Below are 10,727 nucleotides of genomic sequence, written 5' to 3'. Positions count from 1 at the left end.
TGTGTGTGTGTGTGTGTGTGTGTGTGTGTGTGTGTGTGTGTGTGTGTATGTATGCGCCTATGTCTATTAAAACAGTGTCTCAAGCCAGGCCAACCTTAAATTCTCTCTGAGGCCGTGAATGACCTTGAACGACCTCCACCTCCTGAATGTTGGGATTGCTGTCATGTACCACCACTCCTGGGTCTATAGGAGCCTGCTCGTTCCTGCTAGACAAACGCACTACAGCCCCAGCCATAGAGTAGAACTTAATATTTCTGTTCTTTACAGCTTTTGAGTGGGTTTCATTTCCCTCTCTCCTACCAAGCGATCAATGAGGTGCCAGGGGTGGGGAGAGGGTGGGGATGGTAGGGCTGTTTCTTGGTGGACTGTGGAAACTGGCTGGCTCAGCTGCTGTCACCTTCAGAGTGAGTGACCCCATTCCTTTGCTAGAAAAACAAGTCGGGGAATCCAGGTGAAGGTGGGTTAATGATTGTTAGCCAGTGAAAATGGCTGACTTATCTCTGCCCGGTGAGAAAGTTCAGGCTGAGGACCTTGACCTGTGCACCTGTTGGCCAGGCAGCCGGAGCCTGGCACTCAGGAAGAGCTGGACGTTGTGTTCACTGAAGAATACCCAAAGGTATTTTGTTCCACTGGAAACAGCTAAGAGCTCACTGCTCTCTCCCTTCCTCCTGCCAGCCCAGGAAATGCCTTCTCTCCAAACAAACAAACGAGCAAACAAATTAACAAAAATCTCTTAAGCCACCTTTCCCAAAGGAAGTGGGTGTTTCTGCCAGGACAACCAAGCACTTCCCCTTTCCTCAGGGACAGATGGCAGACCCTTTCCTCATTCCCAACACAACCCCTGGTGATGTCAAACCCCTTCAGTGGTTAGGGAACATTCCTCCTGTCAAACTTGGTCCTTCCTCCTAGCAATTGAATTTGGTTGGTGGCACACTGCAGGGAATCTTCTCCTTCCATCCTGAGCATGGAGTGCCCTCTCAAAGTGTCTCCCAAGTGCCTGAGCTAATTCTTTTAGAACTCAGGGCCTTGTACATTTGCAGCAAGTCCTCTGGCACAGAGCTGAAGGAAAAGATAAACAGAGCTCGATTTTGAAGACCGTCGGCTGAGTGCAATGGTACCTCTAATCCCAGCTACACAGGAGACTGAGGCATTTGGATAGCCTGAGCTCAAGAAGTTCGGGGCCAGCCTGAGTGACAACAAAAGGCTCTGTCTAATAAGGAGACTGAAACCCCACTCCCCCAAACAAAAAACCCTACTGATTCAGAGTGAGATGATTAAGCAGGTAAAGGTGACTGCTGCCAAGCCTGAGGACCTGAGTTCAGTCCCCAGGACCCACGTGGTAGAGGGCGAGATCTGGGTATGCAAGCATGCCCGCATATATACACCATAAATAAATGTGGGCCAGGGTGGTGGCGCACGCCTTTAATCCCAGCACTCAGGAGGCAGGGGCAGGCAGATCTCTGTGAGTTTGAGGCCAGCCTGGTCTACAAAAGTGAGTCCAGGACAGCCAGAGCTCTGCTACACAGAGAAACCCTGTCTCAAAAAACAATAATTTGATAGGTAGGTAGGTAGGTAGGTAGATAGATAGATAGATAGATAGATAGATAGATAGATAGATAGATAGATGTATTTTAAGCCAGGCACCATGGCACACACCTGTAATCCCAGGACTCAGGGAGGCAGAGGCAGGCAGATCTCTATGAGTTCCAGGCCAGCCTGGTCTATAAAGCAAGTCCAGGACAGCCAAGGCTACACAAAAAAAAAAAAAAAAAAAAAAAACCCTGTCTTGAAAAACAAAACAAAAGACACTTGGACACTAAGACCAGTGGAAGCAGCTCAGATCTGAAGTACACATAACTCAACAGAAACCCCCACCTGGCATCTACCTAGCACAGTGAGCTTTCTGTGCCTCCGACCCTGTCTTTGTCACCCTTCATCAATTAGTCCAACTGGGAGCATTTCATCTGGAGCAAACAGCCCTTTCTTACAGTGTATGCTGTGTCCTGCTCTTTTCCCGGAGGCTAGCTGGAAACATCATTAGGAAACAAGCAGTCTTGGGCCATTTTAAACACCCCTCCCCTGTCCCCCTCAGCGTTCACGGATGCTGAGAAGGGAAGAGGTGAGGTCCCAAGTTGCTATGAAAACAAACACTGAAGTTAGGGAGGCCCTGTGAATTGAGCTGCTGGTGTGTAGCTATTTTTAGATAGGAAAACACAGCAGGGTTCAGCTAGGAAGTAAACAGCCAGGAGGTGATTTCCCCAGTCTCCACAAGGCATGATGGGGACGGAGGATAGGGAAGCACAGCCAGAAGAGTCCCGTGTGCTTTCCTTCTAGAAAGGGCGGGTGGGGAAAGAGTGTTCTTTTTTGGTTTTCAGATTCTAAATATCTTGGGCCTTAGCTACCATGCACTTAGCTACCATGGAGCTCAGTGCTAGCGCCTTGGAGCATGAGGCCCCTGTCTTGGCAGCAGGAGCCCTGAGTGAGATTTTAAGCACCTTCTCCTTGAAAGGTTTGGAACAGAAAGAGGTTTTTAAGAGTCCAGGGGAGCTCTCCAACCAGAAACCCAGAGAGCAAGACGCCTGTTGCTCCCCTCACCTTGAACCCCAGGTGACCTTGACCTCATCTCCTCTCTTGGAAGTTTACTGTGACCCTTTTGTTGTCAAATCTCACTGGCCTCCATGCATCCTGCTTCCCCCTTCATCACCTGGCCACAAGTGACAAGTTTGACACCCTGGTTGCTGTGTTCCAGGTTGTTCCTTTCTCTCTGCTTCTGTAGTGTGTGTGTGAGTGTGTGTGTGTGTGTGTATGTGTGTTACCGTCTAGGGAGAGGCCACCCGGATGTCCCACACATCCCCCACACCCACAGCTTCCTTCCGGATCTGTTTTTCCTCCAGGCTTCCCTGCTTTGGAAGGGAACCCTTTCTTTGCCGTCCTGTGGGCACTGTGCCTGGCAGCCTTGTCATCCTCTTTGACAGCTCTTCATGCTCTGTTGCCCTTACATTTCCAAGCTTACTTCATTGTATTTATTGTGTGTCTGGGGGTGCTCGGTATATTGCGTGTGTGTCACGTGTGTGCACGTGGAAGCCAGAGGTCCATGTCAGGTATCTTCTTGTACCACTCAACACCTTTTTTTTTTTTTTTAATTTTTACTTTAAAACATTTCTGTTCATATTATTGTATTTTATGTGCACGGGGCTGTGTGCTGTGTGTGTGTGTGTGCTCCAGGTGCCCACAGAGGTCAGGAGAAGGCATCGGCTCACCTGGAACTGGAGTGATGGATGGTTGGGAGCTGCCATGTGGCTGCTGGGAATAGAACCAGGGCCCTCTGCAAGAATAGCCAGGGTTCTCGACTGCTAAGCTATCTTTACAGTACCCCACATACCTTATTTTTTGGGGCAGGGTCTTACTGAACACAGTGCTTGCCATTTTGGATAGGCTGGCTCAGCAATGGTTCCCAGGATCCACCCGTATCCGTTCTGGTATCAGTGCCAGGGTTGTAGATGGCATCTCAGCTTGGACGGGTGCTGGAGACCCGTCCATGTTCTCCACTGCCGTCTCCCAAGCCCTGCTTTCTCTCTTGATGCTCTAGCCAGTTCATCCACCTAGACCCCTAGTTCCTTGACCACCTGATGTCTGTTCACGCCCCACTCCAAGCCATCCGACTATTAGCAAGACAGCCTTTTTCACTCACCACAAAAAAAAACCCAAAAAACAAAAAACAAAAAACAGAAACATTCAGTAGCTCCCACTGCCTACAGAGTGAGGCTCAAGGCCAGGTTCACACACTGTTAGATTCCAGGTTATCATTCAGTTCCTGTTCCCTACACAGTCCTTCCTTCCTCCATTTTGCCCTAGCTTTTCTCTTTCCTCCACCCAGAATATCATTTCCCTCATCTGCAGATGTCCAGCTTCTAACTGTATCCAAGATCAAGGCTAATCAAGCCTTCCCAACACGGCGACCCTCACCTCTGACTAAAGTTGCTCTCTGACCCAACCTGGTCCTAATCCTGGGGCACTGATCACATTCAAGCATGCGTTGAAGTTGTTTTGTTTATGTCTCAATCCTTTTCTTTCTGTGTTGAGCCTTGAGGGCCAAGAAAGCACTTCCTTCAGTCTCTAAAATTGAGCTCTGCGGTCTAGGTTGGTATCCTAGACCCACCAGGTGCTCAGCGTGAAGTGATTTAGATGGTGGAGAACATACTCGTAGCCCTGGCCTTGGCCCTGGCCCCTTTGCCTTCGACGGTACCTCTCTTCTCATCAGAAGATGAAGTTTATGCCTTTATCCTTTGACTAAGGGTCTGGTCTTATGACTCGATTTGGCTAACGGGGCATTGGTAAAAAGGAGGCAGGAGCTGGGGAGAGGGCTCAGTTGTAAAATGCTCCCTGGCCAAGCACGGGGACCTGAGTTTTTATCTCTGGCACTGGCATAAAAAGCCGGCAATACGGGATGCTTCTAGAGATGGGGCAGAGCCAGGAGCAAGAAGGTCTCTAGAGCCCATTGACCAGCTAGCCTAACGGACGAGTGAGGTACAGTTTCGGTGAGAGACCCTAGCTCAGAAATAAAACAGAGGGCCGGCTAGAGGGTTCACTAGGTAAAAGTCCTTGCTGCCAAGCCTAGAGCCCTGAGTTTGACCTCTGGAATCCACACGGTGGAAGGAGATAAACAAATTGTCCTCTGACCTCCACATATTGCTATAACCACAGCCACTAGACACATAAGTAAAGCCACTTTGAACAACCCAGACCCTGTCCGCTAGCCTTGTCAGCGAACCCAGGAGAATCCAGCAGAAGAACTGTCCGGCTGAGCTCAGCCCAGACTTCCCACCCTTAGAGTCGGGAGCAAGGTAAATTGTGTTTGTTGCTCTAGGCCACTAAGTGTTTAGAGGGATTGCTTACACAGTTACTGAACTAGCCTATAGTCAGACGATGGCAGCCCACATCTTCAATCTCAGCACTCAAGGGGGCAAAGGCAGAAGGATCTCTAAATTCTGAGGCCAGCCTGGTCTACAGAGCTAGTTCCAGGACAGCCAGGTCTACACAGAGAAACCCTGTCTTGAAAAACCAAAAAGAAAAAGCAAAAGCCTATAATTGCTGGTTAATAAAAAGTTATATAATAGCTATATGCACTGAAATATATTACTATATATTTTAGTATTATATTTTTATATATATATATAAAATATATATATTTTATATATATACTATATATATTTAGTATTATATTTTTTTAGTATTATAAATTATTTATATTTATATTATAAATTATATTTAGTATTATATTATATTTAGTATTATATATATATATATAATTACTAAATATATTACTATATTCAGGAATACTTTAAGAAAACTCATGGAAGCCAGGTGCAGTGGTGACTGCCTTTAATCCCAGAACCTAGGGAGGCGGAGGCAAGCGGATCTCTGTGAGTTCGAGGCCAGCGTGGTCTACCAAGCAAGTCCAGGACAGTCAAGGCTACACAGAAAAAGCCTTTTTCAAACCATCCCCCTCCTAAAAAAAGAAAAAGCATGGAAAGCCATGGATTCATTCACTTCTCATAAGGGGGTTTTAGCCCTGCCCCCACTGCACAGGTGATAAAATTGTTAACTCATCCTAGGTCACACTGACTGGCTCCAAATCCCAGCAGTGGTGCCCCATTGCTTCCGCTCGCCCAGAGGGAGGAAACCACATCACTCTCAACTGCTGTCTCCAAGGCAGTCCTGCCCCTTACAGAGTCAGTGAGTGCTGGGTGACGAGGAACCGGGATCTAATTCCCCAGTCCCTTCCCCACTCCATGACCTGTCTCCCTCCATGTTCAGGGTTTCCTCTGAGCTGAAGGAACTATTTTTCTGTCCTGCTCATAGCCACCATCCCAGAATCCTTTGACCTCAGGTCTTTCCTGCAACCTTTGCTGGATGCAAGTTCAGGCAATACCACTGTCCCCTGGAAAGGAAGTGCTTGGGCTTGGCATGTCAGTACTGCCCTTTGGCCTTGTGTCCCAGGCTGACAGTGCAAAAAATAAGAATGGTTTATTTACCCGGGATCTTTGAACTTCCACTCATTCCAAGGGAGTCAAATCAGAAAACGGATGTGAAATGGCCGTTTAAATGTTAAGAGAAAGAGGGATGAGGATGTAACGATGTGGAGCGCCTGTTCCGGCTTCAGGAGAGACTCATTTCAGCTTCCGTAAATGCCAGGCTGGGCGCTGGCCCCAAGGCCAATTGGATATGACTTCAAAACCCTGCAGTTCCTCTGTGCGTGCATGCCTGCATGCTTGTGTGTGTGTGTATGTGTGTAGATCAGAGGTTATCCTTATGCACCATCTGTCTTTGTTTTTGTTTTTCGAGACAGGGTTTCTCTGTGTAGCCTTGGCTGTCCTGGAACTAGCTCTCTAGACCAGGCTGGCCTTGAACTCACAGACATCCATCTGCCTCTGCCTCCAAGGTGCTGGGATTAAAGGCGTGAGCCACCACCACCACCTGGCTCAGGCTTTGGGGTTTTAAAGATCTCGTGCCTTTCCCAGCTTGCTCTTCCTGCTTCCTGATGATGGGTTCCAATGTGCCCGCTGCACCCCTCCACCTGCTCTCTGTGTCCCTTCTATCCCCTGCCTTCAACTCCATTCTTTATTGTCACTGTCTTAAGTATACAAGGCTGGGATGTCTCGGCTGGTGGAGTCCTCTGTAGCACGCACAAGCCTTAGTTTCATCTCCAGTCCGATATAAGTCAGGCATGGTGGCACGAGTCTGTCATCCCAGCCCGCAGAAGATGAGGCGGAAGGGTTCTGATTTGCAAACATCTGTAATCCCACAACCTAAATTCTACCAGGAACATTTTCCTATTTTTGCGTCAGTGAATTTTACTATCCATCATGTGTCTTCATTTTGATCAGCTCAAGACCCAGAACTGAGGACTCATAGGTCCCTTCTACCCACAGGAGGTAGAGCAATGGGAGGCCCTTTTTTCAGTCCACCACCGCAGGCCTTGTGACAACCCACCGCTCACCTCCCTCAGCCAAAGGCTCTCTCAGTGGAGCTGTTCTGGGGAGCACCTAAGCAGCTAAACTCACCAGTGACCCCTCTTATTGCTATGGTGGCTGGCCAAGTACAGGGACAGTTTGGTTTAACTTCTCTCTCATTTTAAAAAAGATTTATCTTAATAAATATATTTCATATATATTTTTAAACCCATAGCACTGGTAACCCAGGCAGTCTCCCATGGGATCAGGTGCATACGGGGTCATATGGTTCAAGACACATGCAGTTTCTACAGAGGCCATAAGAGGGCGCTATGTCCCCAGGAACCTGAGTTAACAGACGGCTGTGGGCTGATGTGTAGGTGCTGGGAATTGAACCTGGGACCTCTGGCAACAGCAGCAAATGCTCTTACCCACTGAGCCACCTCTCCAGACCCTGCATAACTCACTTAAGTGGTTCAGGGTGGCCCAGAATTCAGGTGACCCTCAGCTTTCCAAATACTGAGATTCCAAGTGTGAGCCTGGCTACCCAATCTAATTTTACCATTTATTTATAGTGTGTGTGTGTTTGTGTGTGTGTGTTTGTGTGTGTGTTTAAAGCATGCACATGGAGGTTATAGGTCAGCCCTGTGGAGTTGATTCTTTTATCTCTGTGAGTTCTTGGGACTGATCTCCCCAGGCCGCTCTCTATGAAAAACCATCCAGTCAGTATTCAGATACCCTCTGACCAGCATAGGACACTGATAATAGGACCGGGGGCCACCGTGATGCTCCACAGTGACATCCCACAAGTGGGAGGTGGGAGGCAGGGCCCCCAGCACAGGCTCACTTGCACTGGGCTGTGCTTCCCAGGCAGCTGGGAGAAGGGCCCTTGCCAGAGCCTCTAATGAGGCCTTCAGCTCCACCGAGAAGACACAGCTGTCCGAGGGCCAAAGGCCAAGCCTTGGCTGCATCCACCAGCCCTGACCCCAGGCACTTAGTCAGCAAGATCATCACAGCTGCCAGCTCCTGGGGGCTCATGTCTGCTAACAGCTGGCTCTGGCCAGGGTGTGTCCAGAGCTGAAGAGTGGGAAGTGTGGAGGGACCACGAAGAGCCCACCTAACTCCGTTTTCTCCTTTACTCCCTGCTCTTCCTTCCACTAGGCCTGTCAGCAGAACCCTAAACAGGTAGGAAGATTGAAGACACCTGTGGCTAGATTCCTACCATCTCAGGCTCTGGTTCTGAATGAAAGAGGGAAACAGAAAGGCCAAGTGACCATAAGGACCTTGGCAAGGGATGTCTCTCTGCCTTGTTAGGATCCTGGTCTCTGGATGGTACAGCCAAAAACAAACAAACAAACAAACAAAAACAGTCCTGGGAAGAATGGGAGGGACAGATCAGGCAAGTACTGGGGTCAGGGGTCAGGCCGGGCAGGGGAAGGAACCTTGACTTCAAGTGATCGGTCCTGTTCCAAATCAAGCAATACACTCACCAGAGCCAGGGGCGGGGAGCCCCTTGGGTGCCGGATGTGTTCTGGAGAAGAGCAGGTAGGCCGGGAGAAGCATCGTCTCTGCCTGGGGCTATTTCTCTGTTCTTTCTTGGTTACAGGCGGCACAGGCCCTTGCCCTGCACCCGAGCCACGAGCCACGGCTGGATTCCCTTATTCCCACCTTCTTTCCTCCAGTTTGGAGCACTTCAGGCACTCCCCTTATCCTCCATCCTCCTTCCTGGGTTCCCAGCTGGGCCGGAGAGAGCTGAGCCATTTTCTTTCAAGGAAGCCTGAAAGTTCTAAACATTGGAAAGGAGTGTGTATATCGGGGTGGGGGGGGCGGTGTTGCTGAGCAAGTCGGAATCTGAATGCTTCCTTGATGAGGATCAGGGAAGACATGGCAAGTAACTGAAACCCTCGTGTCCTCTTCAGCATGATTGACCGCCAGGCAGGTCAGAGGCCAGGTGTGGCTGGGATATTGACCTCCAGGTTAACCTACTAGCCAGAGCTTTCAACCAGAAAATCCTCTATGAGGGTTAATGTTCCTTGCCAACTTGTCAGATCTGGAATTACCTAGAAGATAAGCCTCCAGGCACAGCTGTTGGGGATTATGCGGCTTCTGGACAGGCTTATGCAAAGGTGCGTGGTTGAGGTGGGAACATTGAAAGTAGTTTTACCACTCCCTGGGTTTGGGCTCTGGACTATATAGAAAGTAGGAAGGGGGCTGGCCAAGCACCAACATGCATTCTTTCCTCTCTGCTTTCTGACTGTGGATACTGTTACAGCATGGTCTAGTGCTTTGTATTTGCTTGCTAACTGTTTTGCTCCCTGAGGGCTGCTTGCTGTTTTTTTAACCAGCAATCTATCAGGTACCCAAAATGATACTATGTAACCTCTCTTCCAATAATCCCTGAGGGCCTGAATAAATGTCTATACCCGGGCAGGGCAGAATTGAGGCAGGTGGATCAAGGTTCCAAGCTTGGAGGACAGGAGGATCATGGGAGAGGGAAGAGAGGGGAGAAGGTAGAGAGAGAGGAGAAAAAGAGGCAAAACTCCCATGGATTAGCATAAACAAACAGCATATAGCCGGGAGGAGCCTGCTCTGAGGATCGGTGATGGAAACGGCCCAGATGAGAAACACGTGCAAGCATTTATGGGATATTGGACGGGAAGTAGCTCAGCTAGGAATTATTAGAGCAATTGGCATGGGATGTGGGGTTGGGAGGTAAAAAAGATAGCTTAGGAGGGTAGTTTCTGCCCAGCCCCAGAGTTTAAGGCATGTTAAAAATCTAACAGGTGCCTGTGTCTTTTATTGATAAAAGACAATCTTTTATTGGCTTAAATAACAGCCGCCGTAATAATCTATTGATTGATGCCAAACATCAATAACCAAGTTTTCTACAACAGGATACCTGTGACCTGCTGCTTCAAGTTCCTGAAGCCTAAACTTTCCTGTCATGATGGACCCTGAACTGTGACCCAAGACAAGCTGTTCCCGTCCTTGAGTCACTGTGGTGGCTAAAGCTTTTCCAGGTTGAAATTACTTGAAATTAAGAGATCTAAAGAAACAAAAATGCCCCAACCTGTAAGCCCCACTTGGCAAGGACTGATAACTTCCTGGAATTCTGGGGGCTGCTGTTCATGTAAAATGACAAGCTATGTGTTTTCACTTCTGTAAGCAAGCTTGGTTGCCCCAACTGCACAGGACATCCGTGACCATCTGAAGGTGGAAAGTTTATGGGCAAGAAGTACTTGAGGAGCCGGGCATGGTAGCCCACGCCTTTGATCCCAGCACTTGGGAGGCAGAGGCAGGTGGATTGCTGTGAGTTCCAGACCAGTTTGGTCTACAAAGCAAGTCCAGGACAGCCTCAAAAAACCAAAAAAGAACAAAAGAAGTGCTTGAGGACATATGCTTGTCCCTGATTGGACGAATGTGGGAAGGACAGAACCTTATGGGTCTTTCCTTTGAGCTCCTGTCTAATGTAATTTGATGCTCTTGGGAGAGTATGGACCTGGCCAGTGTCCATCATCCTGGCCAGTATTCAATAAAGCTTGCTTCAAATTTGGCCCCAAAAATTGTGATAGTGGTCTTAGTCTTACCCAGTGGGATTCATATCTCTCCTTCAGGTCATTCTATCCCAGCAACAGGGATAGAATCAAGTAATCAAGTTGCCCTCTTCCAAAATGGTGGCAGGAGCTGAGGACAATGACCTCCACTACTCACGGTCTTTGGTTGGGGGCTTCTCGGCCAGGCAGTGGACATGTGGGAGGCCACTTGAAAGAAATA

The 10,727-nt window shown here is 48.7% G+C and overlaps 1 long non-coding RNA gene across 5 annotated transcripts; it reads left to right on the top strand.

Moving 5' to 3' along the window:
- The first annotated feature begins 4,715 nt into the window (after positions 1-4,715).
- LOC129686538 (uncharacterized) lies at positions 4,716-10,516 on the top strand. Of its 5 annotated transcripts, none has more exons than XR_008721632.1 (4): positions 4,716-4,844; positions 8,115-8,138; positions 8,560-9,079; positions 9,848-10,516. It is a non-coding gene; the product is annotated as an uncharacterized LOC129686538 (long non-coding RNA). The 5 variants fall into 5 exon arrangements; XR_008721633.1 differs by having other exon boundaries at positions 8,268-9,079; XR_008721630.1 differs by lacking the exon at positions 8,115-8,138.
- The last annotated feature ends 211 nt before the right edge of the window (positions 10,517-10,727 follow it).

The sequence above is a fragment of the Psammomys obesus genome, unplaced genomic scaffold (assembly GCF_907164565.1).
Source record: "Psammomys obesus unplaced genomic scaffold, mPsaObe1.curated_primary_1811, whole genome shotgun sequence".
NCBI classification, from domain to species: domain Eukaryota; kingdom Metazoa; phylum Chordata; class Mammalia; order Rodentia; family Muridae; genus Psammomys; species Psammomys obesus.
This window is presented reverse-complemented; position numbering and strand designations above follow the sequence as displayed.